This window comes from Manacus vitellinus, unplaced genomic scaffold (assembly GCF_001715985.3).
Source record: "Manacus vitellinus isolate BGI_N305 unplaced genomic scaffold, ASM171598v3 scaffold_7_pilon, whole genome shotgun sequence".
Classification (NCBI taxonomy): domain Eukaryota; kingdom Metazoa; phylum Chordata; class Aves; order Passeriformes; family Pipridae; genus Manacus; species Manacus vitellinus.
In genome coordinates, this window is record NW_021940813.1 from 25,053,075 (window position 1) to 25,071,998 (window position 18,924).

At 43.1% G+C, this 18,924-nt stretch overlaps 1 protein-coding gene across 2 annotated transcripts in view; it reads left to right on the plus strand.

Annotated features, from left to right (window-relative positions):
* The first annotated feature begins 1,337 nt into the window (after nucleotides 1-1,337).
* Nucleotides 1,338-18,924, plus strand: part of FHL2 (four and a half LIM domains 2) — a 61,416-nt gene continuing 43,829 nt past the window's right edge. Inside the window, exon 1 of one of the 2 annotated variants that reach the window (XM_018083988.2) lies at nucleotides 1,338-1,536. The gene's annotated coding sequence lies outside the window, so the exon portion shown is untranslated. Of the gene's footprint in view, nucleotides 1,537-3,798; nucleotides 3,862-18,924 lie in introns of those variants that run through there. The other variant, XM_018083986.1, reaches the window with a different exon arrangement.

The window sequence follows — 18,924 nt, forward strand, 5'->3', positions numbered from 1 at the left end:
GGATCACTGTTTTGGAGTGACAGACAAGACAACATGTCTCCAGATCAAAAGGATCTGAAACAGTTTAAAACCAGATCCAATACTCCAGTATTCTCAATGCCCTTCTGTGAAAGTAATTAAAAAGCAAAAGTAAAATACAGAAAGCTGAAATAGAGAGGCTGCATAAATCTCCAAATGTGAGTTACCTCACAGCTGAAATCCCCCAAACCAACCTATGTTACCCGTGTTTCTCTAGCAAACTACCAAGTGGAGAACATCATCCTTTTTTTGTGTGGATGAAAATCCTGCTTCTTCTTCTCTCTCTGGTTTCTAGCAGACTGGACAGTATGATCATCCATGTGAGCACTTGAGCCGCTTAACCCAGACCTGGCAGGGATCACCCCAGCCATAACACTTGTTCCCTGCTGACACGCAGGGAACCCTTAATGGGGTTACAGAGGAGAGGGACACAGGTAGCTCCTGCTGTAAGAGCCAGACTTGTCACCCTGCTGTGTGCTTATAAAATGGTCTCACAGCTCTGGGGAGCCTAGTTGTTGCTGGGCTAATGGATAGTGAAAAATGCAGACTTTTTTTCCCAGGTTGTGAAGTCTTGTACAGTATTAACTAACCATTCAGATAACCTAAAAACATATTTTAAAATCATTAAAGCATATAGGTAGAAGTGGTTTTATTTCTTTCAAAATACAATGTAGTGAAGGATGCCAAGATTCCCCAGTAAAAGGTTAAAACCCCCAGCAAGGTCTGAGGGTTGTTAAATCACCTTGAACCATAATGCCTGCCCACAGGTGAGGGGGAGCTGGGCTGAAGAGCTCTTGCTGGGAGCATAACTTTGCTGCAGAGAGCAACATCACTCTGCTCTGAAAGGAAAAGAGCTGTGGCCAAGCATGAACATCTTAGTGCTTCCCCCCAGTTGCATCTTTCAGACTGCCCTGAACTTTTACCTCAGAGTCCTCAGGCTGTGTTGATAGCTCAAGGACAGCAAATGTCTGAGTTGTGTTGGGAAACGGCTTCCAAATTATGAACCTGATTTCCCTGGAATCGATTCCTAAATTCTTAGCACATGCTTAAGACTGCTGTGTCAGGAAAAGAGTTAAATGTGGGCAAATGTCCATCCTGGCTGAAACATACCATGAGCATGTACAGTTCTCAGCTCTGAGCACAGGCTTAGGTCTCTCCCTGGGACTGTGGAGTCATGGGTTCAAAAATCAAGGTTGGGAGCTGATCTCAGAGGAGCAGTGGGATGGGCACAATCCATGCTAAGAATATAGTGAGTCCCTTATCCTGCAAAGAGAAGACTTTTCCTCCCACCCACTTGGCTGGGAGTGCTGGGTGAGCCTTAAGCGGGGAAAGAGGCCACCACTGTCCTTAGGGACAGCAGTGATGAGGATGCAGAAGAAGGGCACCTTTGCAAAGAGCCGTGGCTGCCAGTCTGATAAGCTTCTGGCAGTGTTTTCCTGTTAAATCCCAATTAACTCAGTTTTAAAGGCTGAGTCCAGGCAAGTGTGTGATATAGGAGGACTCCTCAAGGCAACTCAGGTAAACTGTATGCTTTATAACTTCTGCTTTTAGTGTCCTATTTTAAGAGTCTGTTAACTTAGCATATAAATCACATTTTTTAATATAAGTAGCAGAGATAGGTTTAAATTCAAAAATGCTTGGAAATTCAGGTTTTGATTACTATTTTTCTTCTGTACTTCAAATTTAGAGTGGGCTATTATTGGCAACGCAAAAGTTCTTGGGTAATGCAGTTTAAGCTGGATGCTTTAAATCATTTAAACATAAAGGACTTCATTCTCCTTCATACAAAGGAACTAAACTGATGGAAAATAATATTTAAATCCCCTTTCAGACCTAAATATTTTCATTAAGAGTAATTTTAATAGTATGTGTCTAATCCAAACTAATGTTGCAAAAGATGGTTTAGTGTATTTAGTATAAAATATTTACATGATAATAGATAAAGTGAATGCATCATTTTGCAAGCTATTAAAAAATACTTAATAATTCCAGTTGGAACACTCAGCTGTAAGAGCTGCTTTCCATTTCACTGAACTTTCTGCTATGGAGAGGAAAGAAATGATTTCTCCACATGGCTGAGCATCAGGTTTCTTTAAGCATGAAAGCAGGCTTGTAAAGGGTAGGTGTTTATGCTTGCTTGTTTCCATCAGGAGTGTTTTCTGACATGAAAATAACCTGCCATCCACTAGCAGATTTTAAGCAGCTCTGCTTTAAAACCTTCTGCCACAAACCTGTGTCAGCTCAGCCCAGCATGTGCATTGATTAGCTTAATTTTAAGAGGCAGTGTCATAGTTTCTTTGGTGCTGTGCTGCTGCAGCTGGGTGAAAAGCACTGAGTGGCGAAAGGGGAAAACTATAAAAAGTATCTGTGGATAATAGGTGGGCTCTCTTGTCCTTTCCCTCTCTGAATCCAGCTCTGAAGACAATCTCTGCTGACTCAGAACACCACCGGGGTTGATTTCCTACTGAAAGTTGACTTGGAGCAACTCCTTTTTCTGAGGCAGTGTTTATAGCTAATATCTGGAGGGTTTTGTCTTGTTTTGTTTGAGCAGTGCTCACTGTCTAAAATAGTGAGGATGTTTAAAAAAGTGAGAATGTCCTCATACTTTCAGATAAGCTGAATGGTATTAGGGCTCCGTAGACTGTACAGGGTGCCTGAGGAGACTCACTTCGACACAAATATTTAAGCTGTAACATCTGCATGCCCTCACATGGTACCTTCCCTTTTGTATATATGTACATCTGACTTTACATTCCAGGGGAAAAAAAGGCTGCATTGCATAACCAAATTTGCTCTGAAAAATCCACTTGGGAGTCTGACACTTCAGGAATACCCTCAAGCTGAAACCAGAGGCTCCCTCTGTTTCACTTAGCAGAGAGCTCCTGTCACCCCATTGCTGACCACATGCTTTCCACATGTGACAGCCCTGCAGCAGGACTCTTCTTAAGGTCGTAGAATCACAGAATGGTTTGGTTTGGAAAGGACCTTGAACATCATCTATTTCCAGCTCCCCTACCACAGGCAGGGACACCTTCCAGTAGACCAGGTTGCTCAAAGCCCCATCCAACCTGGCCTTGAACAGTTCCAGGGATGTATTCCAGGGGTCCTCTCTTCCTGTTCCTATGTCTCTGCTGCTACTATCATGTCACATCTAGGAACCAATTTGGATGAAAGAAAAAACGAAACCAAAAAACAGACAAATTTTTTAAAAAAACCCACTTTATTTCAGCCTAGTGGTAAAGGTAGTTTGTGGGTAAGAATGAGCAGCCAAAATCAGGACGAGGAAATATTTGGCTAAGCCATCTGATAATAGTAAGCTAAAAGATGCCTGACAGGTGACATGTTAAGACTGACCAGATTGTAATCTGGAGTGAAGAGAGAGGGAGGGGAGAAAGGCTGAAAGGAAGGGCAGGAGAATGAGGCCTTGTACCCATCTGGATTTTTGCCCTGGATGAAGCAGGATGGCTGAGGCACTCTTTTTGGGCAGCTATACGTGTCCCTGTTCCATGGAGGCTCTGAGGTATAACATGACTTACCTGGGGAGCACAGGGAGTCACTCCAAAGTGCCCTGCGCTCCACTCACATGTGTACAACAAACAGTTCTTCTGTCATGTCAGCATTCATCTATGCAGAAATGATTGAGTGGATGTTTTGGGGGACAGCTAATGTTACAGTACTTTTCTGAAACATATTTTTCTACCCATGGCAGCATTGCACGGTTGAACACCAGGTTCCTGTAAATGATTAGTAAGACAAATGTTCGCCTTTTGTCTTTGCCACAGTGACTGGAATGAACCTTACTGCCTTCAGTGATTATAATTCATGCGTCACTAAAACCACAAGGTATGTTTTTTACATGACTGATATCCCCTCTTCCACCCACCAGCACTGCCCATAACTGTCCTTTTCTTCCAAAGATGCTAGGACCCACTGGCAAAACTTACTAAGTATTTGCTTGAAATACTATCATATTGTTAAAAACAGGAGCTCTTCACAAAAGACATGTCTGACATTTCCAAGGAGTGTCTAGTGAGCTAAAGTATCTGGAAAGTGTCTGTTGTGATCACGATGGAAGAAGTGGTTCAGAATAATCATTTGCAGCAGGAAGCAGTTTCAGCAAAGACCTTGCTTCACTTAGAAGGGAGGTGCTGATAGAAGCTAACCTAAATCAGTTGCTGTATTTATTAACATTATTAGCAGTTTTGATAATAACAGCAATAACCATAGCAATAATAATAACAACAATAATTAATAGAAGTGAGATGGGCTGCCTGCAGCAGGCTCACTGTCCCACAGCCTTACCTGCTTGTTTACTGTTTTGTACCTTGTGAGACCTCCGAAAATGTCTGGATATTAAAGAAAACAAAAACACCTTTGCATATTTTTACAATCCACTTAAAAGCCTGTGTGGGCTATGAAAGCATGTACGGTCTAAATAATGAAATAATAATTGAAAAAAATAACTGCTCTCAGGTAATCCTAACCAAGAACTTCTCTTTGAATTCACAGCAGTGATCCTAAACAAAGCCAAGGACACTGCTTGGAGTGGAGGCTCTTTGTGACATGGTACTATGGAGAAACAGACCATTTCCCAAAGTATCTGCACCAGTTCCAGAAGAATCTCTCTTGTCTGTGTACACCTACAGACTGACAAAATGATTTTATTTGGAAGATTGTTTAGGCATCCCAAATTATTTGACTTTGTTAAATGTTTAGCTTAGTGTGGTCCTACACGATGCTGCCAGTTTGGTGGGAAATCAGAGAACCCCAGCGAGTAGGTTGCAAAATCTTTGCTTAGGAAATTAAATATGTTTTTGCCTCTGCCGCAACGATGCAGATGTAGTTAATCCATCCACAAAGAAATCACTATTACTTTGTCTGAAATGACCAGCATTAATAATGTAACAAGAAGGGACTATGATTCTTCTGCCATACGATCCAGAGATCGCAACAGACTCTGATAGCAGGGAAGTGAAGATACAAGGTGACTGAAGATGAGCCCTGGATCACACTTTTATTGTCTTGTGGATGCATGTTTGGGCATCTTTCATAATAACTGGTACCAAGAAGAGGAATTTTGACAAACTGCTTTCATGGAAAAAAAAATCTCTTCTTGCTTATCTTTGCATGTCTCCACTATGGTACCACCACTATTCAGTCTCTCTGAGCACCTACAACACATCTGGCCAGATGTGCTTCACCCCTTTGACCTTTACCACACCATGGTTTGAAAGTAGAACCTTAGAAGACTTTTATTCCAAATTAGGCTGGTACACTACAGAAATGCAGATAGCTGGGTGTTCATATTTTCTAACCTAACCTGCCCAGGACACGTGTGCCCCTTCCTGAGCCACTTCTGACCCACCTTCCAGGGCCTCCACTGACCACAGCAGGACTCATAAGCTTTTATTAAAGGATTGAGTTAAAGGCTTAAGTCAGGTTGGTATACTTCAGGAAGACTGTTGAATAAGAACAAGACAACATTTTTTCTGTCAGAAATTGTATGCCTGTAGCTGATCTTGCCCAGGGGCGAAGGCTTCTGCTTTTCTGTGACTCTGTGGTGTTCAGTGAGCCCCATGGTCAGGAGGAGGAAAGCTAGAGGAAGCCACACACAGAACCTGAATTTCTCAGGACATTATAACAGCTTATTAAAAATACATAATGAGAAAACAGCTTTGGGAAAATATGAAGAGTATCAGAAATTTAAATTTTGGAACTCACCTGAGGCATCATTTCTGGAATAATCAAGCTGCTATAAAAAGTGGTGACTTGATGTAGGGTTATTTTTACATCTATGTGATGTTCATTTTCACCAGAAGATGGTATAAGTGAGGAGAGGATTGTGTGTTTCTTGCTACAAGATTCAATGCCCTTGTAACAGAGCCTCGTGAGAGGCTTTGGCAAACCTCATCCTGAGCTGGGCCTGGCACAAACTGTACCAGAGCTTATAAAGTCACTGGTTAGTCTTTAGCCTTCACCTCAGGTATTTGCAAAGTAGGGTCTGGGAAATTATGCAGTCAAGGACCAGGAGAAGGACCACTCCTGTGATGTGCAACTCCATCGCTAATGGCGACTTCACTACTAGAAAGGAACCAGGCCTGTCCTCCTTTCTGAGAAGGTGTTTGTCTGCTGTATCATCAGAGAGACCTTTTCACACTGTGGAGAAACAGAGAAAAGGAAAGGACTACTTACTGAGCACTAATGTGTGGCACTTGCAGGATGTGTGTGTTTTCACCTAGAATGCAAGGTAGGATGTTCACACTTTTTACCCTCCTGCATCCAGGGCTTGATTCACAGACCTTGGAAACTTTTTACTGACTTCAGGGGAGTTTGGAACATGTCCAAAAGTTACCCATCATCCTGGAAGGGGAAAAAGATAAACTGACTGTTTCGCCTAAAAAGATCCAGGAAAAGAGCTCAGGAAGAGATAATTAGGATATTGTGGCATTTGGGGGGTTTTTAGGGGTTTTTGTTGTTGGTTGGTTGGGTTTTACTTCCACATAGCAGCTCATAATCTAATGCCTAGATTGTTTTTAATGTGACATTTTTCTTATTGTTTTGATTTCTAAGGAGGACAGCCCATAGGCTTCTTGGCTGCAGGGCCCATCAGGTAGTTGAAACGGAGCAGCAGATGCTGCTGCAGAGAAATGCAGTCCATGACCCAGCTGGCAGCCAGGGCTCCTGAAGGGCCAGGGAAAGTAGGGGGCACTGGGGCAGGACGACGCTCAGATGTCCCCTCCCCAGAGCCAGGCTGGGCAGACAATGCAGCACGAGTTAACAGGCTGACCCCTGAGCCCATAAACTCAACAGGAGAGTTTATAGACCCGTGGCAGTCCTTGTGACTGTCCCAGGGGCTGGTGAGCAAGTTGAAGGAAAGGCAGAGGTTTTATTTGGGATAATGAGAGCCATGGTCTGTTTTAGTCTGGACCAGGTCCAAAGTCAGTCTTAATAATCTTGGTTGTGTTTAGGCTGAACTGAGTTTTTGCTTTCCATTTTTGAGAAAGCCCAGAGAGCAGGCTCCCACTGTGAAAGCCCTCTCAGCCAAGCTACTGATGTGAAACAAGTCTCACATTTGTTTCCTTTCATATCCTTTTGGTTTAGAAGCAACACAGATGCATTTAACGGGAACACACACCCTAAAAACAACATCTTCAGAATAGCTGGAAAATCAAGATTTTTACTTCCTAATGATTGCATTAAGCAACCCTGCTTTATGATCTTGCCTTAGAGTGGACATCACACAACTAATCAGCCTTAAAAACAAAAAGAGTTTTCACACTTTGCTACCTTTAAGATAACATGCCTTTTAATGGTTTTCTGCTAATTAGCTGCCAAGACTTTCAATCTCTTGTCAGAGGCTCTTTTTTAGTTTATGTCAATAAAATCAACAAGCATTGTGGTCTTTTATTCAAAGTATGCTGATAAAGGATAAGCAAACACAGTGGTGCTGCTTTCTCCCCACCTCCATTTGTGCCCCTCCAAATATCAGATCTGATGTGTCACCCACCTGCCTGGGCAGGAGTTGCCAGGAGGGGCTGAGGATGGGGAAACCACTCGGTAGGGATGAAGTGGCTAGGAGGATGGAGCAGAAAGCTATCACTACACCCCTGTCACAAATTTCTCTGCTGCTAAAGCACAGTAGAAAGCTCAGAGAAAACCACAAAACATAGCCCTCCACGCAGGATACAGTGGATTGATAAACATGGTAGCTTTTCCAGAAATGGAGAGTGTTGTGTAACTGCTATAATGCAGCTCTCCTCTTTCTCACAGGATAGAGCTTCAGTTTGAGTGAAATGAACATAATGTCAGTAAAGAAAAAAGCCATCTGAGTATAAAGAAAAGGGGACAAAGCCTCCTTAACTGTGGTTAGTTTCTGAGTATCTCCATGGTCTAGATATTGCCAACAGTAAGTCCAGCTCTTGCACTCTTCCTCTTAGGAAGCTTTGTTCTTAGCTTTGTTCAAGCAGTGTCAAGCACTGGCTGGGCTAAAAACAATAGTGCATTTTAAGGAAATACACACAACCGCAGTAAGGAGTAACAAATGATCTGAAACACATCCTTGGATGCCTATTTTAAAATAAACATTTACAGTCTCAGTTCTTCAGCAGTCCTCAACAGGACCAGCCTAATCCCATAGCCTCAGGATTTGTCAGCTTGGATTGCACTTAGCCTCAGCCTTTCTTGTTTTACACTGCAAGCTGTCTAGCTATTCCTAGCTAACACAATTGTCTGTGCTCATATTTTCCACCCAGTCTCAATACAACACTCAGACATTTCAAACTGTTAGTTTAATTAAATTATGGCAACTAGGATTATTTCAGGTCCAGAAGTATGTGTGGCAGAGATGCTGAGGATAAACATGGCACTTGTGCTTTCAGGGGAGGGAATAAACTCTGTTTTGTAGGAAAAGGTAGCTTTCTGAGGACTGAATTTGAAACTGCATTTGAAACCTCTAGAAGTCATGCTTCTTTTATGCATTTCAAGTTAGACACTCCAAGATGGAAGCCATCAAGATTGCATGGAAACTCAGTCTTACATATGCGTGGAGAACTGGAGATCCACCTATTCCTCTGTGCTAAAGAAGTATTTTTACGTTGTTTAGACATCTTCTGTGCAGAAAGGAGTGCCAGGACAGCATGGCTCCCTATGTAAAGTTCTGCTTGGCTTTTACTAGCCACCCAAAGAGTAATGTTGGGTTCCATGTGTTAAATTATGTGTCCAAAGGGTAAGTTAGCAAGTAGTAAGCAGTAAACCCAGGCAGGATCAGTGACAGATGGAGGCAGCCTAGTGACTTGAGCAGTGAAAACAGGGCCCACTGAATCAGCAACTCCCTACAACCATAAAGAGAAAAAATTACACCCAGTGAGGGGGTAGTCCAATGGGTCAGAGAGCCATGTAGAGGAAAGGGAGATAATATATAACAGAATGCAGAACTTAGCATAGTATGCACAGGAAGGAGAATATGAGTCTTGTATAAAATGTCTTACAGAAGGTTTTCAGGGGAACTTGGGAATGTTGGGTCTCCCCAACGGATATTGATTGGGAAGACTGGAGGTGGAAAAATGAAAGCATCAAGATAAACTGGGGTGATAATAAACATGAGGAAATAGAGGGGGAAAGAAGATAAAAGGGTCTAATTGAGTGTAGACTTCCTTGATGGAGTCCTATGCTTATACACCACCATCTATCCTGTATTTTCACTAAATCCTATTTCTACCTGTCTTCTCTGAGCATCTCATTCTCTGTCCTGAGTCATTTAATGTGATTGCTACCAAGCTTAAAACTAGTAGGATTAGGGAGTACCAGCACCCAGAGTGGGACCACAGACCTCTGAGGTTTGTAGGTCCTAGTGCCAGCAGCTGGAGGAGACTGGGAGCCAACTAGAGCACGGAGTGCCTATGACCAGCTCCTGAACTATGTATTGAGTACGTCCTGAAATGACATACATTGTGTGTGTATCCCAGTAGCAGGCTTCAATCCTCATTCCCCAGAGAGGGGCAACAAGATGGGGCTGTTCATGTTTGTGTGAGTGCTGGTGGTGCTGGTGGCACTGATTCCTCTTTGTGCTATTCCGTGTAACCAGAAATGCATATTGTATGCATGTGTGTGTTTGCCAATTGGGAATGTACGCTCAGCCTCGCTACAGGCTGTACCCACGAACACAGACCTGCAGCAGCCCCACCTACATCACAAAGCTCATGAGATTCAGCCAACCCTAGCACCGTGACCTTGCTGGAGACTCCTTGCTGAGGTGCTTTTCCAGCTTTCCAGAGATAAAGACTGTGTCCCAAGAAGACTTCATTATAAACTTCCAAATGTCCCACACAGCTCACAGAGAAATATCTGGTTACCTCTGGCTTTGTATTTTTTCTAGGAGAATGGTCCAACACCCTCTCCCCCCTTACTGAATTGTGGCTTATTTGAGAATGGAATGATGGTGGTTTGCCAGTTATCCTTAAATCACTCCTACCACCAGACAGACTTGAAGATAAAGTAAGGAATGAATTATTCAGGAACCCAAAGATCAGCATTACAATCTCCTTATTTAGAGGCAGCTGTGCATAAAGAAAAGAAAACTTACAGCTGCAGACAGATTATTCTAACTCTGTTATCTGGTTTTTTTCCAGTTAAAATGCTCTCATCATGCTTACATACCTTTCAGCTGGAAACTCGCCTTTGAGCAAGACCTGGTCCAAAGCATGTATTTCATTGAGTGGATGCTTATTCAAGGATATGTATGTCCTTGCACAACTCTTTTCTTCCCTGAGGTATTTCAAGTCCTCATCACGTCTCCCATTCCTGCCATCACATGAGCTGGGAAGTATTGGTGCCTGCTGGATAGGTGGGTTCTTCTGCCCAGACAGGGAAAAAATATCTTGGTGCTTACCTTAATGCATGCTGCCTGTGAAGGAAAGCTTCTCCTCAAAGGCAGATCAAGATTCAGGCCTCCTTGCACTAATTCGTTACACACTGAAAACACCAGCTTATATATATGTATAAACCAACAATCACAGTAGATATAAACATATAAACAGTGATAATGAATGCAGTTAATTAGATCTTGACTGCATTGAGACGAGAATTAATGGTAATCAAATTATTTCAGGCTGAAAATGACGTGAACATGCTTGGCAAGAGCTATGCCCCTGCAATATCCCATGATGGCATTCTCTTCCTTTGAAGGTATGGAGGTACTGGAGTAGACAGTTTTGGAAAACATTAAAACCAAAAGTCATTTATCATATTTATCATATTCCGTATTATGTTAACACTGCTTTATTTTTCATCTGTTCTCCCAAATCCAGGATTTCCATTAGCCAATGCTCTACATCAGGCAGTCTCTGTGTTTAGTTCCCATATGTGACACTGGTGACAATTCTCAATTGCAAAGTTTCAAAAGTGGTCTCTCACGGCAAAAATTTTTACTTCTTTTCTAAGGACTGTAGATATACCTGCCACTGTCACATGAACAGGAGGATGATCTTGTATTTTTTGACATCACCCTGATCTTATCTCTGGGAAGAATGATTTTGACCTAAAAAAATAACTTTTGCTTTTGCACAAGCACTGCTGCCTGGACAGATTTATACTGAAGGGTTGTCCTTGATAAGATTCTGTCATTCAAATCTACAGAGCTACCACAAAAAAGCTGAGCAATTTGACCTGCTAGCATGTTTGAAAAGGAGCAGAACTGCTCTGTTATTTGTAGTCACACTGAGACATGACACAAGTCGTTTTCCATTATAGCAGCACTAGGTCCCACATTTGAAAGGCTTCTCAATTCAGTCCTTTAACAAAACTGTGACAGAAGGAGTATTTTGGGAGCTGTGTTTCTGAGATCCCCCAGTCTTTCTCTACCACACTTTCTCCTCCTCCTGCTCCTCTTCTTCATCACCATCATCAATATTTTTCAATACTCAATATCTATTTTTCTAAAAATTTGATCTCCAGAAGGCGAAGTTGTCTCCAGAGCCCTTCCTGACACAACAAAAGATCAGGACCAATGTAGGATAAGAGTCAGAGTCCACAGGTCTGGGATCCAGTGTTGTTTTAGGATTTGTTGTGACAATCCACAGAACTGAATGCCCTAAAAGCACTTCAGCATGCAAGGCAGAGATGACAACTTCTCTTTCTTTCTATTTGTTCATCTCCCTTAGTTCTAGACTTCAATGCCAGAAAGCCTTTCTTTTTATAGTTCTTTAGATCTGGCAACTATCAAACCAATTCAGGCCAAAGATCAGTTTCAAACCATGGGTGATGCCCACAGCTCATGTAGTGACTCAGAAAAACCTTCTTGATACACTCTTGAAAAGAAGCACATTGTTCCTAAAGGACAGAAAGAAGCATTGCTATCTTCTGAGCAGGAGCCAAGTTTAGCACGATCACATATCAAAGAGACCTGCGAACCTCTTGCCTCCACCTTGGCAGGGTACTCTCCAGAATGTTTAATATTTGTGCCCAAAAATTAAATGGCAGATTTGTTTACAGAAGTGTTTTCCCAGAAATGCTAGGAATACACTCGGCAGCTGCCCTGATTGCTGGTGCTGGGCATATCTTGCGTGTCTGGGTGATTTATGGATTTGAACTGCTTTCTGCACTCCTCCCGTTTGAGAGGCAAGGGTGAGCTCCAGCACAACAGAGGAACCATAAAACAACAGCTGCAAAAGATAGCCAGAGCTCCTGCCTTGGTTTGGCACACTTTGCCAAAACTGTGCCAGGCAAACATGCTTGTGTGGGGCTGGATACGGGAGGAACACCACAAGAATGTTTGTCATCTGCAAGAGAAGAGGACTAATGTGTTGTGGGGAGATAAAGTTAAATGAGGAGGTGTGGGGAATGAGGCAAAGGTGCAAAACTGCAGATGTTTTGAGAAAATATCCATTAATCCTTGAGAAGAAAGAAATGGTGGCAAGGATGCTAAGGAGGCAGTGATTAAAAGGATTATCTTGCAGGTTTCATAGCTTGAGTAGAGAGGGGAGGTTGGCAGACCCCACTGCTGACACTGCAGGTGTCTGGTGCAGAAAGGAAGCAGGGGAGAGATGTGATATGCCAGACATAACAGCCAAGAGAAGAGATGGTGGAGCACAGAAAGAAATGCAAAGAGAATTATAGTGATGCTAAGGTGGTCTAGTATTACCTTGGGTAATGGTTTTATGAGGTATGTATGCAGGCAGCAATTAGGAAAAGGTCAGCAAATTCATAGTCAGGATATATGCAGAAACAGAATGCAGAAGAAAAAGGTCATCAAATTCAGAGTCAGAATATGTGCAAAAGCAGCATGTGGATTTTGCATGATAAAGACTCTAATTTCACTGTCCTTCAGTCATATTGAATGTAAGTGCATCTTTTCAAAGCGTGAAAAAGACACTTGTGGGGGTTTTTTTCCCAACAATGTGAAAATCAGAGAGATCTTCATGCATTTTGATCAGTGGGTAAGAATTTTACTAGTCTCAGCTGACGAGACACATATAGTGACACATGTCACTTCCTTGCTCAGCATGCTTTGGTTTTGTTTTCTTCACTCCAACAACTTAATGGCTAAACATGTCTGTCAAGTCTTTCAAAATAATACGCAGCCATAGAACTGATAATTTGTCCTTGAATTGTTTTTGAAAAATCTGACCAGGCTGGCAGCCCTGATGAGGTCAGAAGTAGTTGTTATTTAACTGAGGGATCATAAGGAGTTGTTCTCCTGGTAAACGTCATGTTGTCTGTTGAACTTGACCATAAAATTAGGGTGACAGTTTTAATATGTATAACTTTTTTCATCCACCAGCAAAATCATTGTGATGTTTCACAAAAGGCATCAGTGAAACAGATAAAATAAATACAATCATCTGAAGACTTTTTATGTTATGGATGAGAAAATCAGTGACCAATGAAAAGAGAAAACAAGCATTTGAGGCTTATCACAGTCATGTGCAGGATCTGAGTAAGGGGCAGTGGCAGGTGGCAGGTTTGACATTAATTTTGGTACTTGTATCCAGACTAATCTAGGCTCTACAGTGAAATGTTTCTCATTGTGCTAAATGGCCTAAGAGGTACACGGTAGCCCTAGGCTGCACTTCTATCATCAACATAACAAACTTCTAGCAAAGATTAAGTTACCAGTTGATTGTGTCTCCAGGGGAAGGATATACACTGTCATGCCAACAGCTGCTCTTTATAAACATAACTTTTTAATATTGCTGGGCTTGTTTCAAATTGCACATGGTGGTCTTCAGCAAGCTAACCTGAGCCACCAGGCTTGTATCAAGTCAACACCAAGAAGGGTGACCATGCTCCTACTCCATAGTGTGCAGAGACGATACAAGGCTTAAATATTTTTGTGCAAGATTCTACGTTTATCACCACTCCAGCTGCATTATCCTAGTTTCTATTTCTCCACTGTTTTGGGAAGTGCCTTTGGAGGTAGTATAATGTCAAACTAATTTTAGAGCCCAAGTCCTACTTTATATGTTCTAAGAACAGCCTATTGATTGCAATGCAGTAATGAGTGCAGCCAGGGTGATTTTGAGGTGCTGAAGCACCTCTACTTGAGATCATGTGCCCTCCACCCACTGTGAAATCTGAGTCAGAAGATGTGGGGAAAGAGCAATCAGAGCCAGTCTTGGGACATTTTGCTGGGAAATGTGCTCCTACCAGAAGGATCCTTCTATTGGCTATGGAGGTCTGGGAAATTCTTAGTCCACTAAGGGTTGGGGGTTTTATCATTTCAGTATTTTTGGTTTTATTTTATCCTTTTTGTATTTTCCAAATCTTGTTCTCGAGCAATGATCTCTCTCATAGTTTCCCCTACAAGTGGGAAACTTGAGCCCCAGGGATTAATTTGATTTTTTTTTTCAAAGTGTTTGGCACTTCCAGCTCCTCTGTCCTTCACTGAGACTTCCATGCACTTACCAGATACCAGTTATTTCATGAGAAAATACCTCTCTTCAAAAGGTTTTTTTGCACACATACTCATACGTACTGGTGGAGTTAGGTACAGTGGAGTAAAGACATTAATTCAGATAGGCAGGTAAATGTGCAAATAGGGCACCAAAATTCAGCGTTACTGGGATTGCTTCTCTCAGCTGCTTTGAACTCAGGCAATCACTTGGATCCCTTTGTCACTACAACTCACAAAGGTTTATATCTTAGTTTGTTGTTAGGTGAAGCCTTCCTTAGCTTTGTCAGGACTTATTTTAGTGGACTGTGAGGGTAGATTTAGCTTTGGACCAAAGAAGTTTCAGCATGATCCAAAAACAGCAGCTAAAGCATAGTGAATAAGTATTTCAGCCAAAATGGGAAAGGGCAGAGACGGGGCCGTGAAACAGCTGCTAAGAGCAGTGGCCTTTTATGAGCTGTAACATTTGCTGGGCAGATAAATGGAGAAGTGAAGAAGAAATTATTTCTGCTTTTCCAACTCTGTTTGCACTCTGGCTTGACAGTCACCATCCAGTCCTCTCTTTACTCGGGGCATTTGTCAGTGCTGTGTCACCAGGTCTGCAAAGTGAGTCCTGAGATATGGGGCCATTACGTAGGGGCAGAAAGCAGCCTGGGGACTGGATTCATCTCCCTCAGTGTGAGTGGGACAGGGGATGGAGAGGGGGAGAAGGTGGAAATCTCCCTAGGTTTTTAACACAAAGTTTGGGTTTAGAGGTTTTGGAGAGTTCAGTGTCTGAATTTTCAAATTAAGGCTCATCTGCATCATTTATCTGAATGTGGCATTGTTTGTGCTGGGGGAAGAGCTCGTGCCTGTGCTCTGAGCTCTCACAGCCATCAGGCATGAGGGGAGCAAGCTGCAGAGACTGGTCATGGGATGGACCAAACATCCCGAGCTTTTGAGTTCAGAAACAGCTGGAGAAACTCACTGAAAGAAAAGAAAAATAGTTGCATTGAGGTCATTAAATACAGTTTGCTTCTGCTTCAGAGAGTTCTCAACCCAAAATATGTGGGAATTCAAGAAACTGTTCAAGGGTATACCTACATCTGGCCCAACAGATATTTTTGAGGCACATTACACAAAGCAAGGGCATCTCATGCTAAGTGAGGCACATTTCACATAAATTCAGTCACTAGAAGGTATCTGGTGATTGAATTTATGTGCAAGTAAGTCTGGTGTGAGCCATCTCCTCTCAGCTTGTAGTCAGCAGGAGATAGGCACCTCCAGCCCCCACAGAAAAGCACACAGATAACAGGCTTACACTGGATGCCAGCTTTTGATGTCAAAAATTGGGTGAGGTGAACTGCTGATGACAGTGCCCACGGAAAACATGCAGGTCACAGGGCTCCAGGTGTTTCAGCCTGCTCTCCAGCCTGAGCATATCTTTGCAGCAATGACGTCTTCTTGGAGGTTCAGCTCAGAACACAGCACGTAAGGGGAAACCAGGCAGAGATCAGGCCCTTGGAAATCACACATGCTTTGCTGCTTCATACAAAAGCACCTCCGTCTCACCTGTGCTCCAGAGTCTGAACATGGTGGTGGCAATGAGGACAGCTGCCCACCAGGAGGAAGCTAGGGCTGAGTTCCTCCAGGTACTTCTCCATCCCCAGGTATCTAGAGGTCACTGGTATCCCTAAGGCTGCTGCTGCTAGAGCCCAAATGCTGCCTGCCACAAGCATTTTCGCAGGTGTGGGAAGGCCTGAAGATGTCTGATGCTCCTGGCACCCTATGTGCCTCCTGGCAAAAGGCTGTGTGGCCACAGGTTTCCATGGAGGTTGGCATTTGTGAGTGCTCTTCCCTCAAGTATGAGGGGGCTGGGTGTGCAGTTTTATGTGCAGATGTCTAATATGGAAGGCACTGATGTGACCTGTGTCTGTGAAGGGCTAGAGGAAGCAGGTAGACCAATGGCTTGCTAACACAGCCAAATCCCAAGTTCATAGTGGCAAATGCTAATCCCATATTCCTCACTGCTAGAGCCTGAGTGTAAAGAGTTTGCAAAATATTGACTACGAGCAAAGTCTCCACAGACTTCCTCCTCCCCTCTGGCCCTGCTGCTAAGTCTCTGACAGTCAGTATCATATGTACAGAACCTACCTCTAAATCTTCCAAATTAGATTAAAGGCTCAACAATATCATAACACAGTTTTAATTGCTGTACTACCTGTCATGAACCAAGACAGCAAGGTCAGATTTCCATGAATATCTGTCAGTAGAGCTCTGCCTTTATTAAAGACTGCACTAGTGCAAGATGGTTAGATTTTTGCTTGTTAAAGCTATCCTGAACACTTACATCCTTCTTGGATGCCCATACTCTGGCATCTGCCATGGCTTGCAGAGAATGGCAGCGCCAATCCCAATTGCAAGGGATCAGTGGTAAAACTTCTAACCTCACTGCAATGAATGAGTAACAGCACCTTAGTATGGTTTTCATGGGGGCTTTGCTTTACAGCTTGCAACATTTACTTTATATTTCTAAAGCACAGTTGGACTCAATGATCTTAAAGGTCTTTCCAACCTAAATGATTCCATGATTGTAAAGCAGCTCTTCTAGTACACATACCTCCCATCACCTTGGAGTAGAGAACTGACTGAAATTTTTGCTTTCCTTCCTGTTGGTGCCTTAGTCATGGAAGAAACAGGGGCTGCAGACCCATGGAGACGGAGAAAGGGCCTGCTGTGTCATCACTGCTGTGGGTCAGAGACCTTCAGGTCCCATTCCTCTTCTTAAAGGGCTAAATTCCAATACCACGGTATAGCTGAGACACCTGGAGAGGTCTCTGCTTCTGACAATACCCACTCCTCTTTTGTTAGCCTGCCACCCTTCTGTACCTCAGAACTGCTGGTGCCCTGAGGGTGGGGGAATTCCCCTGCCTGTCTCAAGGAAGTGGCTCAGCTATTACCTGCTGCCAGGAGCCCATGATCAGGGCCAGCAGCCTGACAGATTGCTGATATTTTAGTTTTCTGGTAGCATCCTTTTTCAAGTAGCCCTCCTTTCCCTGAGGAGGCTCATCAAACAGTAAAGCAACACCCAAAATAAAACTGGGACAGTCTAAGTAGAGGGACAATGGGAACCAACCAGCTTCAGAGGATGTTTGCTCTTTTCAGAGAGAAAATCTGAACTGTAATCCACCTTCTCAAGTTTTCAAATGAAGTGTGCTGGGAGGCCACATTTACACCAAGTTGGTCCCCCGTTGCTGGATGTGGACACCAGATCCAAATATGCTCTGCAGCTGGGTTGACACCTGGGGATTAAACATGTCATTACTGCCGAGAACATCCTGGACTGGGGCAGGGACAACCATCGTTTTTCCAGGTTGTTCCTACAACATCACCCGGATCCTTGAATTGTGCAAACAAAAATATTGGCTAACATGAAAAGGTTGAGGCTTTCCAGAGCTGTCCAAACATATGTCTTAAGTACCACGTTTTTGCTGCTTCAACAGCTTTTCATAACTGTTTATTGTTCTGGGAAATGTGAAAGGGTTGTTTACATGGTAGCTAAAGGAACATGTGGCAAAAGGCCACTAGATCTAGGATGAGCAATATTTTTCTGAGGAATCTGTGGGATATTTCTCTTATCTCCCTAACCAAAGTCTCTGGGCCATGCTCCTCATCCATGGTTCTTTGAAGCCAGGCATTTCTGCATGGACAAAAGGAGATGTGTGAAAGTCATTTGTTCCCAGAGGCTTGACTCAGGCTGTCAAACCATGCCGCTTGGCAGAGGCTGAGGACAGGCTGTTATAGGTTTTTTAATGCTAGGATGAATGCTTCAGATACCAGCTTCTCATTGGTTTGGCGTTATAACCATAAAACCTGACTGGGCTCCATGTCAAACCATAAATCAGTTTGTCATGTCAGAAAGCCTGGCACACAGTTTGTGTTAGTATCCACTCTCTGCAGCTTGACCTGCACTTGCTGTCCAAATGAACTGCTCAGAGACAAGCTGGGAGGTCATGCTATCTCCTAAGGACTATGGCTTGACCAGAGCTCTGAAGAGAAGAGAGAGAAGAGGAAGATGAAGGGAATGAGGAGTTCTTCGGGACCAAGGAAGTAATAAATAAATCTGGCAAAGAAATTGAATCCCTCCCTGCTGCTTCAGCCAGGAGGAGGAACAACCAGCAACCTCAATTCAACAGCACAGTACTTTTCCAGATAACTATGCTGCTGTGTAGAGACATTTACCTGTACGCAGAGGTTGCCTGATGCTATTTCTTCACCTCCCTGTCTTAAAGAAAAGTTTTAATTTTCCTCCTCTTAAAATAGTTTAACTTCACATCAAGGACTATGTCTCTGTTGCAACTTTCTCTGCAGAAGTACATTGCAATGCAGAGATGGACCCAATACTGGCAAGAAGATAGACAGGTTGTAACCCCTCCTCTGCACTGAGCCTTGCTCAGACAAGTTTTCCTCCAAAGCCAGCAAGACACTGCCCATGGGAGTTGCTGGAAGACCTTTTTCCACATCAAACCTCTTGGTTTTTC